A 24743-nucleotide genomic window follows, 5' to 3' on the forward strand; every position below is an offset into this window, starting at 1 on the left:
GGAAGTCTCTAATACAAAGTCACTTCTCTGAGGCATGATTGGATTGTACCACCCCACATCAAAAAAGGGTAGGAAAGGCTTAATCCCAAAACCAAGACCCAGGCTACAAGGATTCTGCCTGCCTTTAGCCCACCCCAACACACATTAATATCACCTGGGCGAGGGCCTCCTCATGGGCAGCATAATCTTTAACAAAGTGAGCATAATACATTTTATCTGCCCAACATCCAATCATTAACTTTTCTCAGAAAGTTAAATTGAATGTTTGATCTCTCTAACCAATTTAAATATTGAATTTAACAATTTATTTACACTATTGTGTACATAGTAAGCTGAAATCATAACAACACACTTGTTAAACATTAGCAGACAAGCACGCCATTGAACAAAAAGCCCAGAAATCTGGGGCGGGGGGGTGCCCTAGGACTCAAAAGGAGTTCAGCAAAAGCAAAGAAATTCTAATACTTTCTGTCTAAATGCATTTGTGGGAAAGAATAATTCAATCAAGTTATCATTATCTCCTAAACTCCTCTGTGTTTATCCCAAAACACAATCATTTGTTTCTACACCGCACTAAAGTAAAGCATTTTTGCTTTAATGCAACAAATAGAGGAGTGTTGGTGAATTTTTGCAGGCCCGAGTCACAATAATATTTAAATATTTATTAAGCAATTATCAGTATAAGGACTGCAGAGATAAAACTGTTCCAAAAGATATAAAGAAAACATTTTTAAAGACCTTAGAAAATTAAAAGCCTGGAAGTCAAAACGCCTGACATAATTTGAAAAAATTTGACCAAACCCAAAAAATAATAATGTCAACTATAAAGAATAAATTAGTAATATAACTTCTCCCCACTATTACAACAAAATGTATTTAAGATTTCCCCCCAAAAAATAAAAAAAGAAATAAAATAGATTTTCCAGATAAAGGAGAGTGTTTTAGCTGATAGAGGAGAATCAAGTTCAAGTAGGAGGAAATAACCTTTTTTAAAAAAATAAAAGTACTAGTTCACTAGGACAAAGTTCACATCAAAAGACAGAGCTGGCCACAAGATTTCACATACCTAATGAAATTGGGACTTTTATGGTAAAACAAAACAAAACCGAAAAGGGTTTTTACTCTCAGCTTCCCAGAGAAATTGACCAACTGGAGTAAGATACTCAATATATTCCCAATAACAAGAACCTGTGATAAGATAACCATTTCTATTGATGATGTTTGCATTTGTTTTTTGTTTATTTAACAAAGAATGGCCCTTAGTGCTCCAATGCAATAATACCTAATCCTTTGTTCTTAGATAGAAAATCACACAACATATGATCTAATAAGTATCTTAAATTCATTTTCCTAAATATCACAAGTAAGCTTCACCAAGAGTTTATTATCTGTTGTCACTTTTCATAGCATGAAATGACAAGTAAAAAATGAAAGCAGAGGTCCTGGCCAGTCAGCTCAGTGGATAGAGCATTGGTCCAATGTGCGAATTGTCCCAGGTTCAATCTCCAGTCAGGGCACACTTGAGAAGGGACCATCTGCTTTTCTTCCTTTCCCTTCTCTCCCTCTTCCCAGCCAGTGGCTCAGTTGGTATAAGTGTTAGCCTCAGGCACTGAGGATAGCTCAGTTGATTCAAGCATTGGCCCCAGATAGGGGATGCTGGGTGAATTCCAGTCAGGGTGTATGTGGGAGTATGTCTTTCTGTCTTCCCTCTTCTCACTTAAAAAAAAAAGAACTAATATTTACATAGCAATTTATAGCTAATTAAAATATTTTACACAATCTTCAAGAGATAGGTTTTAGCTAGATAAGTAATCCCAGAACCAAGGCCCACGGCCAAGAGGTCAGTATAACTTTTACAACACTTCCCACCCTGTGCAGTTACATAACAAATATATTATCTATGCCTCTTTCTCGAGTCAGCATTCATTTCTACTGAGAGGAAAAACAGTTTCCCCAGATACAGTCTTCCTCAAGCTTATCCACAACAGGAATCATAAAGCTGTCCAGGTTCAACTGACCGACTTCTTGGGTTTAGCCAGAACAGTGTTTTGGTTTTTATTTGCTCATTTGTATTTTATTTTGTTTTGTTTTAAAGTAAATATCTTTTTTTTATAAATGGCAATTTATACTTCTTGTAAAAAGAGCTATAAAATACAGCATACGGAATATAGTAAAAAATATAATAACTATATCAGATGGGTACTAGTTTTAATGGGATGATCACTTTATAAAGTAATTAAATGTCTAATCACCATGTTGTACACCTGAAACTAATATAATATTGTATGTCCACTATAATTGAAAAATAAATTTTAAAAAATAGTAAAGGAAATGCCTTTGAGAAGTATGGGCCTGCACTCTGTTTGTCCTAGACCCCACCATTTCCTGTTGTCTTATCTGCCTGGCCTTTTGTTCTTGGATAGGAAAATCACACAATATATAATCTAATAAATCTCTTAAATTCATTTTTCTAAATGTTACAAGTAAGCTTCACCAAGAGTTTATTATCTGATGTCACTTTTCATAGAATGAAATGACAGGTAAAAAGTGAAAGCAGAGGCCCTGGCCAGTTGGCTCAGTGGATAGAGCATTGGCCTATAAGTAAAGTAAAGACGGTCTAAATGTCTGCCTTACAATGTGTACACCAGGTCCAATTTGGTATGCTGTAGTTGTCACCATAAATTTCAATATCTTGAGCTTTTAATTCATGGTGTAATATATACATTCAGAGTGAGTACATTACACACTACTACTTTCAGCATTAATGCATACTCCTGTATGTATAATGGAGACAGCACACACCCTCTTGTACTGTGTGTGATGTGTGGAAGGGAATTCTGATAATGAAAAGTCATTTTATACAACACCACAAGCACAAAAAAGTAGGTAACTGACAGCTACCACAAATGACATTTTCTGAAAGAGGACTTCTCACACATAGACAATCTACTTAATCTACAAAACTCCCCCTTTGAGGTCAGAGACATCCAGTCTATTTTTAAAAGATGGGGAAGCAAAAACAATCTCGTAAGTGACATCTGCAAAGATTGTTGGTCCCAGCTCAAATTTCTTTTGTCTTCTATTTAGGGGAGAACACAGACATTAGATCTCCTTTGTGCATTTAGCTCATTTAGCCATAGTGCCTTAAATTTATAGAGCAAAGTAAGAAATTATGCCATGGTGTGTTCTGACACCCTGTGAGTTACATGTTTCCCTTTTACAGGTGGGAAAACTGAGCGCTTGGCTGTTAGAGCTAGACTCAGAGTCCAGACAGGAAATACAGTCGCAGGCCAAATCCGGCTTGAGTGGCTCTTTTGCATGGCTAGTGAGTTTAGACTGGCTTTCACATTTTTAAACGGTTGAATGACAACAACAAAAAAGTCAAAAAATAATATTCATTACACAATTCTTATATAAATTCAAATTTTACTCTCCATGAAGTTAAGTTTTTTTTGGTACTCAGCCATGCTCACTTGTTTAGGTCTTGTCTCTGGGACAATTTATTTTTTTTTACTTCAGTGGCAGAGCCGAGTAGTTGTGACAGAGACCTACAGCCAGCAAGCTCAATAGGGAGGCCTTTATTGAAGGAATTTGCTGACCCCTGTCCAGAGCAAATTAAATGCATCACTTGAAGTCATATAGCTAGTTAAGTTTCAGAGCTAGGCTTGAGAGAGATGTTCTCATTGGATGACTACTTGTGATGGGAGTACAACCGTTTTACACAGATTTCTTCTCAACTTGGCATATTAAGGAACATGTTACCCAGGCGTCCGCAAACCTCACCAGGCTATGACTATAATACAAGATCACGTGTTGTTTATTATTCTGTCATGAAATGCTGTTTTAGGTTATTAATATATTTTTCTCCCTGTGTTTATCCCATTCTCTTTCCACATTAAAAGATAGCTTGCTCTCAGCTCCCTTGCCTAGGACCCAGGAGCTCTGTATAAGACAAGCAGAGTAAAAGGAGAAGCTGATGGTAAGATGCTGCCGTTCTAAGCTTTTGTTTCCAAAGCCTGAGTCCATTGAGGAAAGAAGAGCTGAGAAAGAGCATCTGAAGGGAATCCGAAGACAAGGAGGGATTCTCGCCACCCCTGAGGAGAGAATGGGAGGGGTGTGTGTGTCCCATGAGCAGCAGAGGCCTGTCACTGCTTCCTGGCATTGCGTTAGGGATATGGCTGGCCCTCAGAGGGATCAGCCACATGGAACACCAGGCAGATTGGAGTCGGGAGCTCAGGAGCTCAGGGTTTCAGGCCCTGCCGAGAGTCTCATACCCATGTGTGGCTTGGATGTGACCCAGCAGCATACCTGAGGGGACCAAGGTGACTAGGGAGATAGGGGACTCAGCATCATCAGATGACAGAAGGGTCTCAGAGCCAAGAATTTTGTCAGGAAACCAGGAGAAGGAAAGACTCAGAATGACTGAGGTCAAACTTCCTGCCTCTCTGGTGAGATAGGGACTCAGAGGCAATGTCTTTTTCCTTTTTATTGAACTTCTTAGGGTGATATTGGTTAACAAAATTATATAGGTTTCAGGTGAAAATTCTGCAAAACATCATCTATACACTATATTATGTGTTCATGACCCCAGGTCAAGCCTCTGTCCATCACCATTTATCCCTCCTATCCCTCCTCCACCTTCCCCCACATTCCGCTCAGAGTCAATATTTAAATAATTTATAGAAAAGAAAGAAATGAATGCAGACTTGAGTTTGCAGATTGAGATTTACATGAGCCAAACAATTCAAAGCCCCCATTAAATCACAAAGACTCCACCCTTCATCCAGAAATTCTTGCTGGATTCAACTTTCCATTAAGCTCTGCCCCCGAGAAATGTGTGGAGATCACACTGTGTTGGTGACTCAGCACCCCAGTCTGCCATTCTCACCCTGAACCACTGCAGCCTCATAGAACAATTTTCACTTCCTGCCACATTCTGATGGTCTACCCTCTTCCCCCACACTGGTACCCTTATGAGCTCAGCTCAGGACATTGTCAGAAGCATCTCCCTTAACTCCCGGAGCATGGCCAAACCATCCTATGATATTTAACAAAACTTTACTAAATGCTTGGAAATCATCAAGATACCATTCAAAAAGTCACAATTAATTCAATTTATTTATGGGCCTAAACTTTATTTCAATCATATTTTATTCTTCAATTACAGTCAACATACAATATTATATTAGCTTCAGGTATACAACCCAGTGATTAGATATTTATAAAACTTGCTAAGTTGCCTGACCAGGTGGTAGCTCAGTGGATAGAGCATCAGACTGGGATGCAGAGGACCCAGGTTCAAGACCCCAAGGTCGCCAGCTTGAGCGCGGGCTCATCTGGTTTGAGCAAAAGCCCACCAGCTTGAGCCCAAGGTCGCTGGCTCCAGCAAGGGGTTGCTCGGTCTGCTGAAGGCCCACAGTCAGGGCACATATGAGAAGGCAATCAATGAACAACTAAGGTGTTGCAACGTGCAATGAAAAACTAATGATTGATGCTTCTCATCTCTCTCCGTTCCTGTCTGTCTGTCCCTGTCTGTCCCTCTCTCTGACTCACTCTCTGTCTCTTTAAAAAATAAAATAAAATAAAAACTTGCTAAGTGATCATCCTGATAAGTCTTATACCCATCTGACACCATATATAGTTATTATTGATACAATACTATTGACTATGTTCCCTACACTGGACTTTACATCCCATGACTATTCTGTAACAACCAAATTGTACTTCTTAATCTCTTCACCTTTTTCACCTCCCCACCCCATCGAGCAATCATCAAAATGTTCTCTGTATCTATGAGTCTGTTTCTGTTCTGCTTGTTCATTTATTTTGTTTTTGAGATTTAATTGTTGATAGATATGTATTTATAGCCATTATATTGTGCATATTTTTATCCTTTTTCTTTTTTACTCCTTCTTAAAGAAGACCCTTTAACATTTCATGTAATACTGGTTTGTTGGTGATGAACTTCTTCAGCTTTTTCTTGTCTTTATATGTCCTTCAATTCTAAATGATAGCTTTGCTGGGTGGGGCAATCTTGGTTGTAGGTTCTTGCTTTTTTTTTTTTTTATCACTGTGAATATTTCTTGCTACTCCCTTCTGGCCTGCAAAGTTTTTGTTGAGAAATTAGTTGAAAGTCTTATGAAGACTTATAGCTAAAGTCTTCCCTCTAGCTAACTAACTGCTTATCTCTTGCTGTTTTTAAAATTCTCTCTTGGCCCTGGCCAGTTGGCTTAGAGGACAGAGCATCAGCCCAGCATGTGGAAGCCCCAGGTTTGATCCCTGGTCAGGGCATACATGAGAAGCAACCACATTTCTCTTCTCCTCCCTCCCCCCCCCCCCTTCTCTCTTTCTTCCCTTCTCACAGCCAGTTGCTCAATTGGTTAAAGTGTCAGCATCCCCAGGTGCTGAGGATAGTGCAGTTGATTCAAGCATTGACCCAAGATGGGGGTTGCTTGGTGGATCCTGGTCCAGGAGCATGCAGAAGTCTGTCTCTCTAATCCCCCTACTCTCACTTAAAAAAAATGATAATAACTAAAAAAAGATTCTCCCTTTGTCTTTAACCCTTTGCATTTTAATTATGATGTGTCTTGGTGTGAGTCTCTTTGGGTTCATCTTGTTTGGGACTTTCTGCATTTCCTGGACTTGCATGTCTATTTCCTTCATCAAGTTGGAGAAGTATTGTCATTATTTTTTTTCAAATAGGTTTTCAATGTCCTGCTCTCTCTCCTTTCTCCTTCAGGCAGCCCCATAATGTGGATATTGGTACACCTGAAGTTGTCCCAGCGGCTCCTTGCACTATCCTCAATTTTTTGGATTCTTCTTTCTTTTATGCTATTCTGATTGGGTATTTTTTGCTTCCTTATTTTATTTATTTTAAATCACTGATTTGATTCTCAGCTACATCTACTTCATTGATTCCCTATAAATTATTCTTCATTTTAGTTAGTGTATCCTTCATTTCTAATTGGTTCTTTTTTACTGTTTCTATGTCCTAGGTTCCTTGAGCATCCTTATAACCATTGTTTTGAACTCCTTTTGGGACTCTCTGCACTTCCTGGACTTGCTTGCCATGATTCCATTTAGTTCTTTTCATGGAGAGTTCTCCTATTCTTTCATTTGGGACATGTTTCTTTGTCTCTACATTTGGCTGTTTCCCTATCTTCGTTTCTATGTATCAGGTAGAGCTGCTACATCTTCCAAACTTGGTAAAGTGGCCGTATGTAGCAGGTGTCCTACCGGACCCAGTGACGTAGCCTCCCCATTTACTCAAACTGGGCATTCCAGGTGCACCCCTGGGTGGGCTGTGTCCTCTGTGTGGCTGTAGTTGAGCCTAGATTGTTGTTGGAAAAATGGGAGGTATTGACCTCCAGGCTATTTGGCTGTGAGGACTGGCTTCGACCACAGTAGAAAAGCTGCTGTGCAGGCGTCAACCCTATGGAGCAGGACTTGCTCCAGTGGGGCTTTGGTGCTCACTGAGTCTGTCCCTTGAGTGTGTCACTCATGGAGGTGGTAGGGTTGTAATCTGACATTGTCCGAAGCTGTCCTCCCGGTGCCCTGGCTCTGGGGCCTTTCTGAAGGTGCAAGGTAAGCTACCACCTGTGCCCTGCCTAGGGCCACCTGGCCTGAGCTACAGAGCAATCTGCAGGTGACTGTTATTTGTGTTAGGTTTAGAGGTTCCCAGGAGAGGCCAAGGTATGAACCAAGGCTGGCTACCACTAGATACAGGGTACATATAGGCCAGATGATGCTTGTTTGAGAGATTTAGAAAAGTCCAAAGCATGAGACAAGAGGGGTCATTTGTATGGAAAAGCCACTGGAAATGGCTTGGGTGGGCCCACAAGTTGGGTGGAGTGGGGTCTCAGTGAATCACCTGGGTGGGGTAAACAATGTGAGCCAGGTCACTGGAGACTCAGATGTAGTGTGTACCTGCCTTTTCGGTGGGGGAAGCAGGGGGTGGGAGACTCAGAAAAAAATATAATGGCCTCTGCCAGCATTTTTGTCTGGCAGAAAACTGTCTCCCAGCTCTTGCCTTGAATCTAGACAATCCAGTTCCTCCCTGTATGTCTTTGGTGCCTTTCGAGCTTCTTCCCCAGTGCTGGAGCTCAGAGGGAGTGAATTTGAGTAAGTCCATTTGCTGGCCTTTTAAGAGTAGCTGCCTGGTATTCCCACAGCCCTCTGTCTCCCGCAGCCTCAATCCCTACTGGGTTTTGTAGCCATAAATTATAGGGACTTCTCTTATTGGCACTGAAACCCTGGGATAGGGGGCCTGGTGAGGCTGGGACCCCTCACTCCCCCGGGGTGGGAGGATCTCTGCAGCCAAGATATTCCTCCCAATTTGAAACCACAACACATGGGTATGGGACCAGCCTATTCCCCGTCTCTGCCCTTCCTGCCAGTCTTGATGTGGCTGCTTCTTTAATTCACTAGTTGTAAGACTTTCATTCAGCTAGATTTCCAGTGGTTCTGACTGAAGGTTGATTTGTAATTTAGTTGTAATTTTGATGTGGTTGTGGGAGGATTTGAGTACCGCCTCTACCAACGCTGCCATCTTGACCAGAAGCCTCCAGAGGCCTACACTTAAGATCACAAGTTTTTGTTTTGTTCTCAGTAGACACCAGTTTGGCTATTACCCTTGGCATATCACTTAACGCCCTATCCCTTCCTCCAGAGAGAGGAACAGGTCTCCACTTGCACAACTGTTCATTTTGAATCCCAGGGTAACTAATGATCACAATATTCTTCTTCAGGAGACAACTCCACCCTACCACGGGGTGTGGTCTCACTTCATGAACTCCATATATCCTAGAATCTGAGTTGCTCAAGCTTAAATAGCACCCTCTGTGGAATACCAACAGTCCTATAAATATCTACACTTAGGAGGAAATGTTTTCAGTATATACTACTTTACAGAATGCTAAGTATCAGCCTGTATATCTGCACTCACATAAATGGCAACTTCAGCCTCCAAAAGGAGAAATCAAGATTTAATTTACTCTCCTGTCATTAAATGACCACATTTGTGATTATTCTAACACAAAGGCAGGTATCCTCCAAGGTGAATTAAAATTATAACTCTAGAAATCCAGCTATTGATAACATATAGGAGTTCTTGTTCTAAATCAAGTAAGGTCACTTTCTCTGCCATCTCATTCTTTCCCATTCCGGAGACTACACAGTGCAGCACCACTATCAGTCAAGGTCAAAATCTTTTCACCACACTGCCATATCTATAAAAGTTCCCATTTTTAAAAAATAAATCAAGAGCCAAAATATATGATCCATCATTCACTCAACAAATACTGAGTTATGAGCTTGTACTTATAATATGCTCTATCAGTCATGTCAGATGTCTAGATTTAACCCAAATTTATATATAGAAGAATAGAAAGTTTATTATTGCCTCAGATGTTTACTGTACCTTTCAAATGTGTTATATAGTAAGTTCAAGAAATGGTTGGTAAAAAAAAATCAGTTGAAAGAGCAGTTTTCTGCACCACAATTCTTTTTATAAACACATTTGGAACTGAATAAAAGGTTTTCTGTTTTAAACCCTCCGTGGACGTCCACTGGTGGGTGATGGCGGCGAACTAGCTGCGGAGTCAGGTCCCAGGCACCCTGCTGCAGACTGCAGACTCGGACCCCTGAAGGAAGGTCTGGGGTTAGACAAGGGCTATGGCTCTCTTTCATCTCCGTTTTACCTCCAGCCTGGCAAAGATGCCAAGATTTTAAATTAACCTGATTATCCTCTGGAAGTTGCCCAATTCTATTATTTTACCTCAGAAACGTAGACCCATCCCATGAAGTTTTTCTCTAGATAGCTCCTTGCTAAGAACGTTAATATATTGAGATTTTGAAGACAGAAATATTTTTTCTATCATGTTGTTTACGCCACAACTTTTAAACACAGCAATTATGTCCTGAGATGTTAGAGTGCCTGAGAGTCAAGCGCTTAGGCCGTGGAAGGGCTATCTCGAAAGGCGGGAGTTGTCTGAAGCATCAGACCACACCGACAGATCCAAGACCTAATCAAATATTGAAATTGAGTAGGCCCCTAGGGTGATGTATCATTTCAGGGAACACATTTCCATCTGCTACTTTTTTGGTAAGAACTGGAGAACTAAATGCATACTGAGAAAATAGAATTAAACTTAAGAAAGAAGCCTGTGTTTATGTTGAAACTGTTTTTCATTAGTAATTAAAATCAGAAAATAAAATACTTGCATTTCAAAACAAAGACACAGAAAAAAACCTCTTGAAATTAAACACTGTCCCCCCGCCCCCAAAACCCTTTTATTGTCTTTAGTACCCGTGTTAACCTTAAATGGCTTGGAATATTTGTAAGATATTTTCCCTAAGGAAAATGTGTGATGAGTCAACACAAAAACGTTCTATTATTTTAATAAACTCTCTGGAGGAGTAACAAATCTTTATTTTTTCATTTTATTGAATTTATTGGGGTGACATTGATTAATAAAATTATATAGGTTTCGGGTGTATAATCTATAACACATCATCTGTAAATTGTATTGTGTGTTCAATACACCAAGTCAAGCCTTCTTCTAACACGATGTATCACATCTTTACCTTCTTCTACCTCCCTCTACCCCCTTTCCCTCTGGCAATCACCATACTATTGTGTCTATGAGCATTTTTTTCCTTTGCTAATCCCTTCACCAATTTCACTCAGTCCCCGACCCCAAAACCCTTTTTTCTCTGACAGCTGACAGTCTGTTCTCTGACTCTATGAGTCTGTTTCTATTTTGTTTGTTAGCTTAATTTGTTCATTAGATGACACATACAAGTGAAATCATATGGTACTTGTCTTTCTCTAACTGCCTTATTTCACTTAGCATAATAATCTCCAGATCCATCCGTGCTGTTGCAAAAGATAAGATTGCTTTCTTTTTTACTCATGAGTGGTATTCCAAGTGGTTAAGAAAAGTATCATTTAAAGTGCATTTGATAAACAAGTGGGACTCCATCAAACTTAAAAGCTTCTGCACAGCAAAGGAAACCACCAACCATCCACAGAATGAAAAGGCCACCTACTGAATAGAGGAAAATGTTTGCAATTATATACAGGGCTCATATCCAAAATACATGAAGAATTCACAAGTCAATAATAAAAAAAATCTGATTTTAAAATGGACACAGGAGGGTCTAAATAGACATTTTTCCAAATAAGATGGCCAACAAGTACATGAAAAAAATGCTCAACATCACTAATCATCAAGGACATGCAAATCAAAAACACTGGTTAGAATGCCTATTATCAAAAAGACAAAAAATAACAAGTGTTGCTGAGGATGTGGAGCAAAGGGAACCCTTGTGCACTGTGGTAGGAATGTAAATTGAAACAGGACCTTTTTTGGGGGGGACAAGTTCACATTAGACAGGTAATGTGACAATGTCATAATAAGGTCTGCGAGAGGCACATCTCACACAAGACCATGAACACCCAATCATCGCACTTATGAACTACGATCTGTTACAGAAGCATTTAAATTTGATGTGGGGGTGGGGGGCGGGTGGGAAGAGTATTTTAAGGAACTGGTTCATGTGATTTTGGAGGCTGGCAAGTCCAAAATCTACAGGGTCACCTTGAAACCTGGAGGTTCAGGGAAAGAGTTGGTGTTTCAGTTGAAGTACAAAGGCTTTTTTTTTTTTCTTTTAACTGAGAAGAGGGGAGACAGAGAGACTCCTGCATACCCCCTGACCACCAGGATCTATCTGGCAAGCCCCCTACCAGGCGATGCTCTGCCCATCAGGAGCTGTTGTTCAGCAACCAAGCTATATTTTAGCACTTGAAACAGAGGCTCCAGGGAGCCATCCTCGGTGCCCGGAGCCACCTTGCTCAAATCAAATGAGCCATGGCTGCAGGAGAGAAAGAGAAAGAAAGAGAGAGAGAGAAGGGAGAAGGGTAGAGAAGCAGATCACTTCTCCTGTGTGCCTTGACCAGGAATTGAACCCAGAGCATCCACACATCAGACCAGCACTACCACTGAGCCAATCAGCCAGGACCCCAATGGCTTTTAAGTGACAGAATTCCCCTCCTTTTAGGGAGGTCAGTCTTTTTTTTATTAAGGCCTTCAACTGCTTGGATGAGGGTCACCCATATTAGGACAGGTAATCTGCTTTACCCAAAATCCACTGATTTAAATGTTAATCTCATTTAAAAGATACTTTCACAGGAACATTTAGAATAATATTTAAGCAAATATCTGGGTATAACAGCCTAGACAAGTTGACATATGAAATTAACTGTTATAAGGAATGTATACTTTCCAACTCATTTTATAAAACTAGTATTACCCCAATGTCAAAACCAGACAAAGAAAACTAAGACCAATATCCCTCATGAATACAATAAAAAATTCTTAACAAAATATTAGCAATATAGTATTCATAAATAATGAGGAATAATTATACATCATGACCTGATGAGACATTTCAGGGATTCAAGGCTGATGTGATATTCAAAACCTAATCAGTATAGTATAGAACACCATATTAACAAGCTAGAAAAATAAATCACTTAACTATATCAATTAATGTAGAGAAAGCATTTGACAAAGATTTATTACTCATTTATGACTAATTACTCTCAGAGAAATTGTTTGTTTTTTTCTGTGACAGAGACAGAGAGAGTCAGAAAGAGGGACAGATAGGGACAGACAGACAGGAAGGGAAAGAGATGAGAAGCATCAGTTCTTCACTGAGGCACCTTAGTTGCTCATTGATTGCTTTCCTCTATGTGCCTTCACCGGGGGGCTAGAGCAGACTGAGTGACCCCTTGCTCAAGCCAGTAACCTTGGGCTCAAGCTGGTGAACCTTGCTCAAACCAGACGAGCCCGCATGCTCAAGCTGGCAACCTTGAGGTCTCGAACTTGGGTCCTCTGCATCCCAGTCTGACACTCTATCCACTGCGCCACTGCCTGGTTAGGCTCAGAGAGATAGTAATAGAGGGAAAGTTATTCTCTTATGAAGAATTGTCCCTATTTGAAGATTTTTTAGAAAATCCCAAAGATCTAAAAAAAACAAAACAAAAACTTCTAGGACTAATAAATGAATTCAGCAAGATCTCAGAATATAAGAAAAAATTAAAAAATTAAATTATAATTCTATGTATAACAATGAACATATAATAAAACAATAAAATAAAAAATGCATTACCATTTACATTGCTTCATTTTTTGTGTGTGTGACAAGACAGGACAAGACAGAAAGGGAGAGAGATGAGAAGCATCAATTCTTTGTTGCAGCACTTTAGTTGTTCATTGATTGCTTTCTCATATGTGCCTTGACTGGGGTGCTACAGCAGGGTGAGTGACCCCTTGCTCAAGCCAGTGACCTCTGGCTCAAGCCAGCAACCTTGGGCTTCAAGCCAGTGACCTTTGGGTTCAACTTAGCAACCATGGGGTGATGTCTAGGATCCCACACTCAAGCCAGTGACCCCACGCTCAAGCCAGCAACCTTGGGGTTTTGAATCTGAGTCCTCTGCGTCCCAGTCCATCGTTCTATCCACTGCACCACTGCCAGGTCAGGTTACATGGCTTCGTCTTTTAATTAAAACCATTTTCTCGTAAATCTAAACAAATATGTATGGGATTTATATACTGAAAGCTGTAAAATGCCAATAAAAGTAATCAGAGAAGATCAAAATAAATGGAGAGACATATTGTGTTCATGGATTTGAAGACTCAACATAGTAAAGACATCAACTATCTCCAAATTAATATCCAGGTTTAACACAATTTCTACCGAATATCAGCAAGATGTTCTTGAATATATAGAAAAAAAATATTCTAAAATGTAAATGTAAAGGTAAAGAAACTAGGCTAGCTAAACAACTTGAAAATACTTGAAATAAAAATGGCTAAGAGCTTCCAGAATTAATAATAATGCCATATCACAGACCCAGGAAGCTCATAATATGCCAAGTAGGAGAGATATAGCACGCACACGTGCATATTATATTCAAACTTCAAAGAGCAGACAAAGAGAAAATCTTCAATTAAGCTGAAGGGGGAGGGGGAACACCTTACCTGTAGAGGAGCAAAGATAAGGATTATATTGGACTTGTCAGAAACCAAGCAAGCAAGAAGAGAATAGAGTGCGGCCAGATATTAAGGACTGGAGAGGAAAGGGCGTGGTTATCAAAGGGCAACACGAGGGACCCTGGTGGTGATGGAGACGGTCCGCACCTTGACTACATCAGTGTACTGGCTGTGATATCATTCTGCAGTTTTGCAAGTTGTTGTCATAGGGAAGATGGACAGCATCTCTCTGTATTATTTCTTTCTTTTCTTGTTTTTCTCCATATTATTTCTTTTTTGTTTGTTTGTTTGTTTTATATTTTTCTGAAGCTGGAAACGGGGAGAGACAGTCAGACAGACTCCCGCATGCGCCCGACCGTGATCCACCCAGCACGCCCACCAGGGGCAACGCCACCAGGGGGTGATGCTCTGCCCCTCCGGGGCATCGCTCTGTCGCGACCAGAGCCACTCTAGCGCCTGGGGCAGAGGCCAAGGAGCCATCCCCAGCGCCCGGGCCATCTTTGCTCCAATGGAGCCTCGCTGCGGGAGGGAAAGAGAGAGACAGAGAGGAAGGCGGGGGGGGGGGGGGGGGGGGGGGGGGGGGAGAAGCAAATGGGCGCTTCTCCTATGTGCCCTGGCCGGGAATCAAACCCGAGTCCCCCGCACGCCAGGCCGACGCTCTACCGCTGAGCCAACCGGCCAGGGCCTCCATGTTATTTCTTACAACAGCGTGTGAATCTACCGTTATATCAGTAAAATGTTAATAGGAAGAAAAAAAAAAACTTGCTCTGTTTTTCTTTATCAAAAATATACCTAATTTATCCTCATCCTCAGGCTGATTTAATAAGCTCCGAGAGGATGTAAGCAGATGGCACACCCTCGGCAGCCCACAGGAGGTGTCTATTTCTGTGTCAGGCCCATGCTGGCCTTCCAGGTGTGACTCACCCCCTCTTATTTCCATGGTGCTTGTGGAGATGCAGACCTTGATCTGGCTCCCACACAGCATTCAGGCATCCACCTGCAAACTTGGAAATGTGGCCTCGATCTCCTGGTAGTGATATAACCCCTCATGCCTTCCACAAGACCCATAGTGCCCAGTGGCTTCCCTCAGCTTACACCAGAGACTTGTTCTGGAGACTTAGGGGACTTTTGAGTACCTTCGCACACAACTTCAAGTGCACATAAAATTGACAAAACTGTCTCTGACCCCTACTGCCTAGATACACTGTGCCACCAGTTCTCACCCATATGTACCTGCTGTCCCATCAGAACGGCATGGGAGTGTGGGGTCAGTTTACTAAGAATCACTGTCCCCTAGTCGAAATCCCAGTTACAAGTTTCTGTTTTCCAAACTGCACACTTACTCCTGTCTACATTCCCCCAGACTTGACCACAAAAGAAACTGGTTCTACAAGAATGCTTGTGATTTTTTTCCATCTTTCGTCTAAACCAGCAGCTTTGAACTAAAGAACTGAGAATACGCTACCTTTGTTATTCATTCAGGTCCCATAATAGCTACCTTTCTCCAAGGCAATGTGTAACTTATATCTAACTTATCTGGACTGCAGGGAAACCTCTTGGGCTAACAAGTCAATAGAGAAGATAGTTAAAGAGAAAAGAACAAAACAAAAAATGCATCAATTAATACATGGAGGGGGGGTTACACTATTACAGTAAAGTCCCTGTATTATATAAAGGACACATACCAGCAATGCCCCCAAATAGCATCTGTCCGTAGCATGCAGGGCTCCGGCTGCCAGGTCTCAGCTACGACTGCTGCATACAGTTTATCTTCCAAAGACAATCTAAACCTGCCATGGACCTTAAGACTCAAGAAGCTTTTTGGAAATACTTACTAATGTGAATGTTTGCAGGTTTCTAAAGAAAAAGGAACAAATAACATGGAAGAGAAGAAAAGTAAAAGAGAGAACCCTTGGAACACAACACCTGAGGGAAACGGACCATTCGCACACCATTGTCTTAATTTTATCTTGGTAAGAAGGCTTTCCGGTTTCTTTCTCCTTGCTGTCCTACGGCTTCCTGATACCTGTGGCTGCGTGCTGAGTCCCTGTTTTCATGCACGCCCTTTGTGATGCCTTCACTCTGCACACACAAAGGTCCTTTTCAGAAACTCTGGCAATAGACTTGTTTGCTACTAACCAGCTGCTTGCTCAGTCACCTCACATCCTGGTGCACAGATAGGGTACTATAGATAATTTAAGTTGTAAAGTCCATATAAAAATCCAAGCCAATGTCCCCTTGGTCAAAGATTTCAAACACAAGAAAATCCTTTGTGTGAACAGGAAACTGATTTGTGTACTTACTGTTAGCTGCACAAACAACTTGGAAGTGAATTGCATTTGTTACCTCAGCAGCTCTGTTTGTATATAAAAAAAAGGCTTAACTGAAGATTAAAACCAAATTCTATCTGAAAATATTGTGTCATAAAACCATGCACCTGCTCGAGATCAAAGGACTGTAGTTACTACAGGTTGCATGAGCATCAGGAAAAATTTACATGGAAAACAGTTCAGAGTAACAAACCTGGACATCTAAGGCAAAGCCTCCCCAAATCCAAGGTTTCTTGGGCTGGCAAATGGGAGAGAGAAAGACAGACTTATCAGCTTTCCGAAGGCAGGCCAGTTAGATAGTATGGAGCTTTGAAAACTTCAAAAGCGCTGTTGATGAGAGGGACTGATGAGTTCTAAAGCACAGAGAAAACATAAAGCCACTTTGGGACTCTATGAAAGAAGGATTTTGCTAGTTTCAGAATAATTATTGGCTTTGAAACAAAGCTGCTTCCAAACCTATGTGGTGATTAACCTTATTTTCTATCAAAGATAAGTGTGGGCTGAGAGAAACAGAGGTAGATAGGAAACACAGAAGTTTTAAAGAAGCAACAGGATGGTCAAGCTTTCAGCAAGAAAGAAACTTTCTGGAAACTACCCACGCGCAAAGTGATATTACTATAACCCAGGTGCTCAGTGGGTGATAAGGGAGAGGCCCATTCATCTAGGTGTTAAGAAAATGGCTGCTGTTTTTCTCACTACCTGCAATTTTCAAATTAATGATCTCATGCGGCACAGGATGAATAGACCACCTCTTAGAGGAGAGTTGGATTTATTTCTTTTTTTAACCCAAAGCAGGAAACACTCCTTCTGGGCTCTGTCCATCTCCTGACACTGTGCCGGGCGCCCTGCCAAGGATCGCTCACCAGGCCCCTATTGTCCTTTTTTGAGCTCATTCAATCCTTTTGCCTTATGCTCCGTATTTTTCCTCATTTTGCTCTTTCCTGTACCTCCCGCATGTTAGGTCACAGAAGAGACCTGCTCTCCCTGGCTGCCTGCTTAGAGAGGGGAAAGATCAAATTGGCGGATGTAAAAATCAGCTGCTGCTTTGTCTTCGGGGCACTGGGACACATAAAAATCCACTAAAAGTAGAGATAAGGAAGGCATTTGTGGGGCTCTGGAGTCACTATACTTCTCTTACACAAAACAAATGATCTTTGAGAACTTGAGTTATTCCTGTGGCTTCTTCCTGTGGGTGTGTGAACAGGTGGGTCACCTGTGGGCTCGAGCTGAGTCCCTCTTAGGGGATTTCACAGAGTGCCCGGTGGCAGCTTTCAATCTCTGGTTCCTTATAGAACAAGGTGCCCGGCCTCCTGGTAAATTAGGCTCTATTACTTTCACTGAACAAATTATGTCTTAATTATCCACTTTCCAGAGAAACTTTCATTATATAAGCTCCCAAGTTTAAGCCTCTTAGCAGCTACTTGTCGCTTTTAGCAGATGTTTCAAAATAGCCAAATGCAGAAACACACTCATTATTTAGTCTCTCTTTCTCAAGCTTCCCTTGTCTTCAAATGTCTGTTCTCATTCTGGGTAACTAATATATTTAATTTGATGTATCCAGCTGCAATCCCCTAAAAATAAAACTTGCAGGGATTTAGCTCAGGTAGGTGGAATCATGACAGCTACGCGGAATGCCACCTGTGGGAGTGTTCCGTGCTTTCACGATAGGAGAAATCTGCACTGTCTGAGCGGCTCTCCAGGAAGCAGCCCCTGCATAGCATCGCACTGTCCACTTCCTGCGGTTTAGAAGAGCAGAGGAGCGCCCAGTTCAAATCTCCGTTATATCACTTCCTCGCCATGTAACCTCAGGAATCATTCTCTCTGTCTAAACCTTGGTTTCTGGCTTCACACCGTGCCAAACAATCTTCTCTGGTCTTCCCGTCTGGGTTTTCCCTTGGTGTTTGAGGCCATTTCCACCTAAACTGAGAAAGACAAAGCATTGCAACACAACTAACAAAGAATTTGTGTCTTTTCCTTGACCCTCCCTTTAAAAGATTTCCTATTTCCTGCTGCTGCAGCTGAAATTAGGAATTTACTGGCTTGAACAGTTGCTGTTGACTCATTTTTCATCTTCTGGTTATGTCCACAACACTTACTTTATGTATATAAATGACTTTTATATACTGCTCACAAAAATTAGGGGATATTTCAAAATGAATATGAAGCAATAAAAAAAAAAGCATTTGGCCTGACCTGTGGTAGTGCAGTGGATAAAGCGTCGACCTGGAAATGCTGAGGTCACCAGTTCTAAACCCTGGGCTTGCCTGGTCAAGGCACATATGGGAGTTGATGCTTCCAGCTCCTCCCCCCTGTCTCTCTCTCCTCTCTCTCTCTCTCTCTCTCTCCTCTCTAAAATGAATAAATAAAATAAAAATATTGAAAAAAAAAGAAGCATTTGATTTTTTTATTAAACAAGAACATCAAAAAAGCAAACAAGTCAAAGAAAGTTGTTCAATTGTGCAAATGAGATGCAAAACCAACTTTAATTTCATTGGTGAAAATGCACTGTACAAAAGGCTGGAAGTACTGGAGTATCTGAACATTCCCTGATCCCCTAATTTTTGTGAGCAGTGTACTTTGTAACACTTGTAATACCAGAATTGCACCAGTGACCAACCGGTGTCACTGAAAAGACTTAGTGATTTGAACAGGAATTTTCCTTGGCCATTAGGTTTTCCTGTCAATACTATTCAATGAGGAGCCCAGAGAGGCCTGATTTTCTGAGCTGAAGAAGGTCAAATTGTCTTGTCTGGGCCCTGTCAGGCATTTCCTTATGCCATGAGTCAAAGCGTATTCCTATGCGAACTCAGAAGTCTTGTGCTTGTAGAGGAAAGAATATTAGAACAAAATTCCAGATACAAAATGATTTAAAAAAAACTGAAAGTATAAAAACAGTTAACATAGCTATCTCATATGGTCAAGGTGAGGAATAAATTAAATCAAATATGTTAAATACTAAACACGGAGCCTATATACATGGTAAACACTCAGAAAACATTAGCCATTACTGTTTTTACCATAGTGTAAAACAGCATTTTGAAATCTCACAAGAAACTGCAACTAAGCCAAAAATATGCAACAAAGCTTATAAATATATACTAATGACAACTGTCTGCTGTCTTTTAATATCATATTATCATAAAACAGCCATTGTGGTAGGGACTTGCAGAAGTGGAGTCTGAGTAAAGGAATTGGGTGACTATGAATTATTGAAGGGGTGCTCTTCAGGAAAACCCCACAAACAGGTAAGAAAGGTAAGAAAGTGGAAAGGTAAAAGCAGAACAAAGATAAAGTCTAATTTTGCCTTGATTCACAGGGAGGGACTGGAGTTTAAATCGTACCACCTACAACCTCACCTCAAGGGGGCTGGCCATCTGTATGCCCATATCCATCAGTCATTTGCTGTGGGCCGCACCTCTTCCCTCTCACAACAAAGATGGGGCACAGTCCCTAGGACAACACAGTCCCTTTTAGTAGAGCACAATTCACCAGAAAGAAGGGAGGCATCAGTGAGCCTTTGACAGCTAACACACACAGCAGCTGAGGTGTAGGTACAATAAATAAGTGTGGTCAACTGTCTGCAAAAATGAGGTCAGTTATTCTCCTCTCTTTATCCATGCCCTTTCCAGTATAAGTTTGGAGATTCCTACTCTTTGTATTGGACTGAATTTCTGACTTAGTTTGACCAACAAAGTATAGTGGAACTGACATTTTGCCAGTTCTAATACTTGGGCTCAAGAGGCCTGGTGAGCTTTTACTCGCTTCTTTGGAACTCTGATGCTATCACATGGGCAAGCTTGGGTTGGCCTGATGAATGATGGATGACACTGCTCTGGCCAACCGCCACCCAGCCAGCCAACCAACCATCAGACACATATGCAGAGTAGCCAGCTTCCTATGAACACTCAAGCTGAACACGGACACTTGAATGAGCCTGGCTGAGATCAGCCAAGCCCAGACAGATCAACAGAACTGGCCCAGTGGACTGGTAGACTTAGGAACAATAATAAATGGTGCTTGTTTCAAGCCACTAAGCTTGGAGGAAGTGTGCTTTTTAAAAAAAACAATAGATTACTAATATACCCAATAAAAGAAATGTGGACAGACATACAGAGTTAATGTAGGTGATCAAGCATCTTAAAACAGTAATTCCTATAATCATGCTTGTAATTGTTTTTCTCAGGGGAGCTCTTTAAAGAAGTATATATTATAATTAGTTCTATGACTTTTAATAATATAAAAATCTAATCTGTCAGAATCAGGCACTTTCTGTCCAGTTAATATTGAATCCAGCTCCTACATTGTAGTTTAATTCCTGCCTAAACTCAGGGATACATGTCTAGACTTAAAACCAGCTTTTGTCTAAGGATACCGGTCTCACCTCAATCATTAAAGAAATCCAATGAGGTGTACTCAAGGAAAGAGTTTCAGGGCTTGATATTTTATTTTTATAATTTGGCAAATAACATGTTTGAATCAATTTTATCATGTGTTACATGAAGATAACTATCCACGTCTACCGAGAAAACTTGTTAAGAGGCTCAAACGAAAGAGCAACGTGAAAATCAAGGCAAAGTAAAAAGTGTTCTCAGGGGCACCTAATCTCTTAAATCTCCTTCTTCCAGAAGCTCTGGAATGAACAGATAAACAACCCGGAGTCCTGGCTGTATAAAGGCCCTGAAATGACCTGATTTAAGTGTGATGTAGATTTTGAGATACCGTGTTCAAAGTTTGAGCCTTTGTGGGATAAGGTGGTCTGCCACTTCTCATCCTGAGGAAGAAGACATCGAAGGTGTGCCTTCAGAAAGGGAGTCTGACCAATCATGAGCAAGGAAGAGCCTTTGGGGCGGAGCTCAGAACACTTCTGCTTCGACCTTCAGACGTTTGTTCTAAATTCTTCAAAAGAGGAACCAATAAAATTGAAAAGTCTTGGTTACATATTGAAGGCCTAAACAAAAAGCTCATTTTCCAGTTCAAATTGATTAACTGAGTATAAGAGTTTTTTTCTCAAAGAAAGTAAAAAAAAAAAAAAATCCCGCTACAATGACAGAAAAGCATAGATACATATAAAAAGAATAAATAGCTACCAACTGAATTTCTGGAGGATATATAGCCATTCAGACCAGATTGAAAGTAAAACCTAAGGGAACTAAGGAAGTCATAGTCTCATACAGAAGAGAAGGTCAAATAGAGTGTGTTTTCCCACCGTGCACCAAAATAATCCAAAGAGCAGAAACAGTGGGAACTAGGGGAGAGAACAGGATGAAGACACTTGGCGAGGTCATTCACTAAGGGTGACAAAACATTTACATCAGTACTCACCCCCCCCCCCCACCCCTCCACCCTTGTCCCTGTTGTGAAGTGGTTTCTTTTTAGCGTTACAGATTCTCAATTGATCTGCAGATTCAACCCATGAGTGAGAGTGGCTCTCTAAAGTGAGAGTGGAGCCCTGGCTGGGTAGCTCTGTTCATTGGAGCATTGTCCTGATACACAAAGGTTGAAGGTTCAATCCCAGGTCAGGGCACATACAAGAATCAACCAGTGAATGTATAAATAAGTGAAACAACAAACCAATGTTTCTCTCTCTCTCTCTTCCACCTTCTCTCTCTAAAATCAATTTTTAAAAAATGTTAGGGTAGGCCCTGGCCAGTTGGCTCAATGGTAGGGCATTGGCCTGCAGTGTAGAAGTCTTGGGTTTGATTCCCTGCCAGGGCACACAGGAGAAGCACCCAACTTCTTTTCCAGCCCTCCCCCTCTCCTTTCTATCTCTCTCTTCTCCTCCCTTGCAGCCAAGACTCCATTGGAGTATTTGGGCCAGGCACTGAGGGTGGTTCCATGGCCCCCGCCTTAGGCCCTAAAATGGCTCTGGTTGCAACAGAGCAACGCCCTAGATAGGCAGAGCATCACCCCCTAGGGGCATGCTGGGTGGATTCCGGGCAGGTGCATGCGGGAGTCTGTCACTCTGCCTCCCTCCTTCTCACTTCAGAAAAATCCAAAAAAAATTTTAAATTTAAATAAATAAAGTGGGAGTTGAGGCACAGGAAATTCTAATGTGCTGGAAGCTGGAGGAACAGAGCAAGCCCTAGCACAGCCTGTGCTTACAGAAGGTACTGGGATGCTGGTCTCACACACATCTCGGCACAAGCTCCTGGGGCCTGGCTCCTGTAATCAGAACCTATTTCAGTGTCACATGAGCAGCACTGTTTATTCTGGCCAGGAATCACCTCTATCACTGGGAACAGACAACTAGGATGTCTAAATATTTGAAGAAAGCCTACAGAAAAGACATCAAATATAATTTTTTTAGAAAATCAGTTATAAACTCAACAAGTACAAGAATTAAGCCCTGGAAAATCATGGAATCAGAGCAAATTAAAGAAAACTACAAAATAATATAAACAAAAGAAATTAAATGAACTGCAAAATAAATGTAATTAATTCCCTCAAATTAGTTGGAAGGCATATTGTGTTCAAAAGAAAATAATACATTGCAATAAAAAAAACAAGGGAGAAGTTAAAAACATGATCAAAATCTTTTGGACCAAATAGCAAAATGCACATAGCTGAACGGTAACAACTTCACTGAAAGACAAAGATGAGTGATTCTCATACCACATAATGCAGACAGAAAAAGGTGGAAAATGTTGGGGCAAACCTGAGGCACAGAAAACAATCTGGAAGAATAGTCATCCATTTAGTAGAAATTCTAGAAATAAAAAACAGAAGAGAGAGAATAGAGGGGAAGAAATAATAAAGATAGTAATAGAGAAAAAGCCTCTTATCAGATCTTCAGATGCAAAGTCCTGAATTAAAAACAAAAACAAAACACACTGGGCTTGCCCTGGTGAAATTTCAGAACCCAAACAATAAAGAGACTAGACTAAAACACTTTAGAGAGCCCAAAACTGTACCAATAGAGAAACAGAATCAGATTAACACTGAACTTCTTATCTGCAAATACGGTTGCTAGAAAACAAAAGAACAATACCATCCCAATTCTGAAGGCCACCCTGAACCTAGAATTCTGTCCTAGCCCAAATCTCACTGAAAGAAATGAACAAGGGAAATATTTGGAGAGTATGCGCTTAACATCCTTAGCAGAAAAGGCGCCACTGAAAAAATTCGTTCAAACAGTGTTTCATTTAATACACATGGAGAGAACAGTATACTTAACAGTAAGAGAACAGACAATTCTTTTTAACCTCTATGGAATTTTTACAAAAATTGGCCATGTATCAGTCAACATACACACATCTATACAAATGCTCAATAATTTCAACATGGAAAATTTATCTCAGCCACATTTTTCTAACTCTCATTCATAACAACAACAAAAAGAGAAAAGAAAAATAATCTATTTACATGAAAATTGTTAAGCATCTTCCCATAAAAAATGCTGAATAAGGCCCTGGCCGGTTGGCTCAGTGGTAGACGTCGGCCTGGTGTGCAGGAGTCCTGGGTTTGATTCCCGGCCAGGGCACACAGGAGAAGCGCCCATCTGCTTCTCCACCCCTCCCCCTTTCCTTCCTCTCTGTCTCTCTCTTCCCCTCCCACAGCCGGGGCTCCATTGGAGCAAAGTTGGCCCAGGTGCTAAGGATGGCTCTGTGGCCTCTGCTTCAGGCGCTAGAAAGGCTCTGGTTGCAACAGAGCAACACCCCAGATGGGAAGAGCATCGCCTCCTGGTGGGCATGCTGGGTGGATCCCGGTCGGGCGCATGTGGGAGTCTGTCTGACTGCCTCCCTGTTTCCAACTTCAGAAAAATACAAAAAAAAAAAAAATGCTGAGTAAAATCCAAGGTAAAAACCAAAAGTATAAACCAGTTAGAGCTGAATGACCAGTAGAACATAACCTATAGGAGGTGACCAAGGCAATATGCAGAAGAAATTCCAGAGCCTTAAACACATTTATAAGAGAACATTACATAATTGAAATTAAGTTATCTAAGTATCAAATTTAAAAAATAAGAAAAGTAGACAAATTAGAAATATGATAGTTATAAAAGAAAAAAGAAAAAAATAGTAAATATTTGAAGAATAAAACAAACCAAATATACATCTTTATGAAAGACAAATTAGTGAAAACTTCAGCAAATATGAAGGCAGGGAAGAAGTTAGCACTGCTGGAAAGTAGGTACAGACGAATGAAAAGAATCTTAGAAGGTGAGCTGACGAGGCTTGCAATACATTCCAAAGGCAGGGGGTAGCTATTACAGGGATCTGTAAATAGAGGAATGACATGGTCAGATTGTGGTTTTAAGGGTAATCCCTCCTACAGCAATGTGTAAAGAAGCGGCCGCCAACAAAGTAAGAGATACCAGCAAGCTAGCTTTGCCAGAACCCGAATAAAGCAGTGACAG

The 24743-nt window shown here is 41.0% G+C and overlaps 1 non-coding gene across 1 annotated transcript; it reads right to left on the reverse strand.

Annotated features, from left to right (window-relative positions):
* Nucleotides 1-11386: 11386 nt before the first annotated feature.
* LOC136404755 (small nucleolar RNA U13) lies at nt 11387-11490 on the reverse strand. Its single transcript, XR_010751449.1, has one exon. It is a non-coding gene; the product is annotated as a small nucleolar RNA U13 (small nucleolar RNA).
* Nucleotides 11491-24743: the final 13253 nt, after the last annotated feature.

The sequence above is a fragment of the Saccopteryx leptura genome, chromosome 4 (assembly GCF_036850995.1).
Source record: "Saccopteryx leptura isolate mSacLep1 chromosome 4, mSacLep1_pri_phased_curated, whole genome shotgun sequence".
In the NCBI taxonomy this organism is placed as follows: domain Eukaryota; kingdom Metazoa; phylum Chordata; class Mammalia; order Chiroptera; family Emballonuridae; genus Saccopteryx; species Saccopteryx leptura.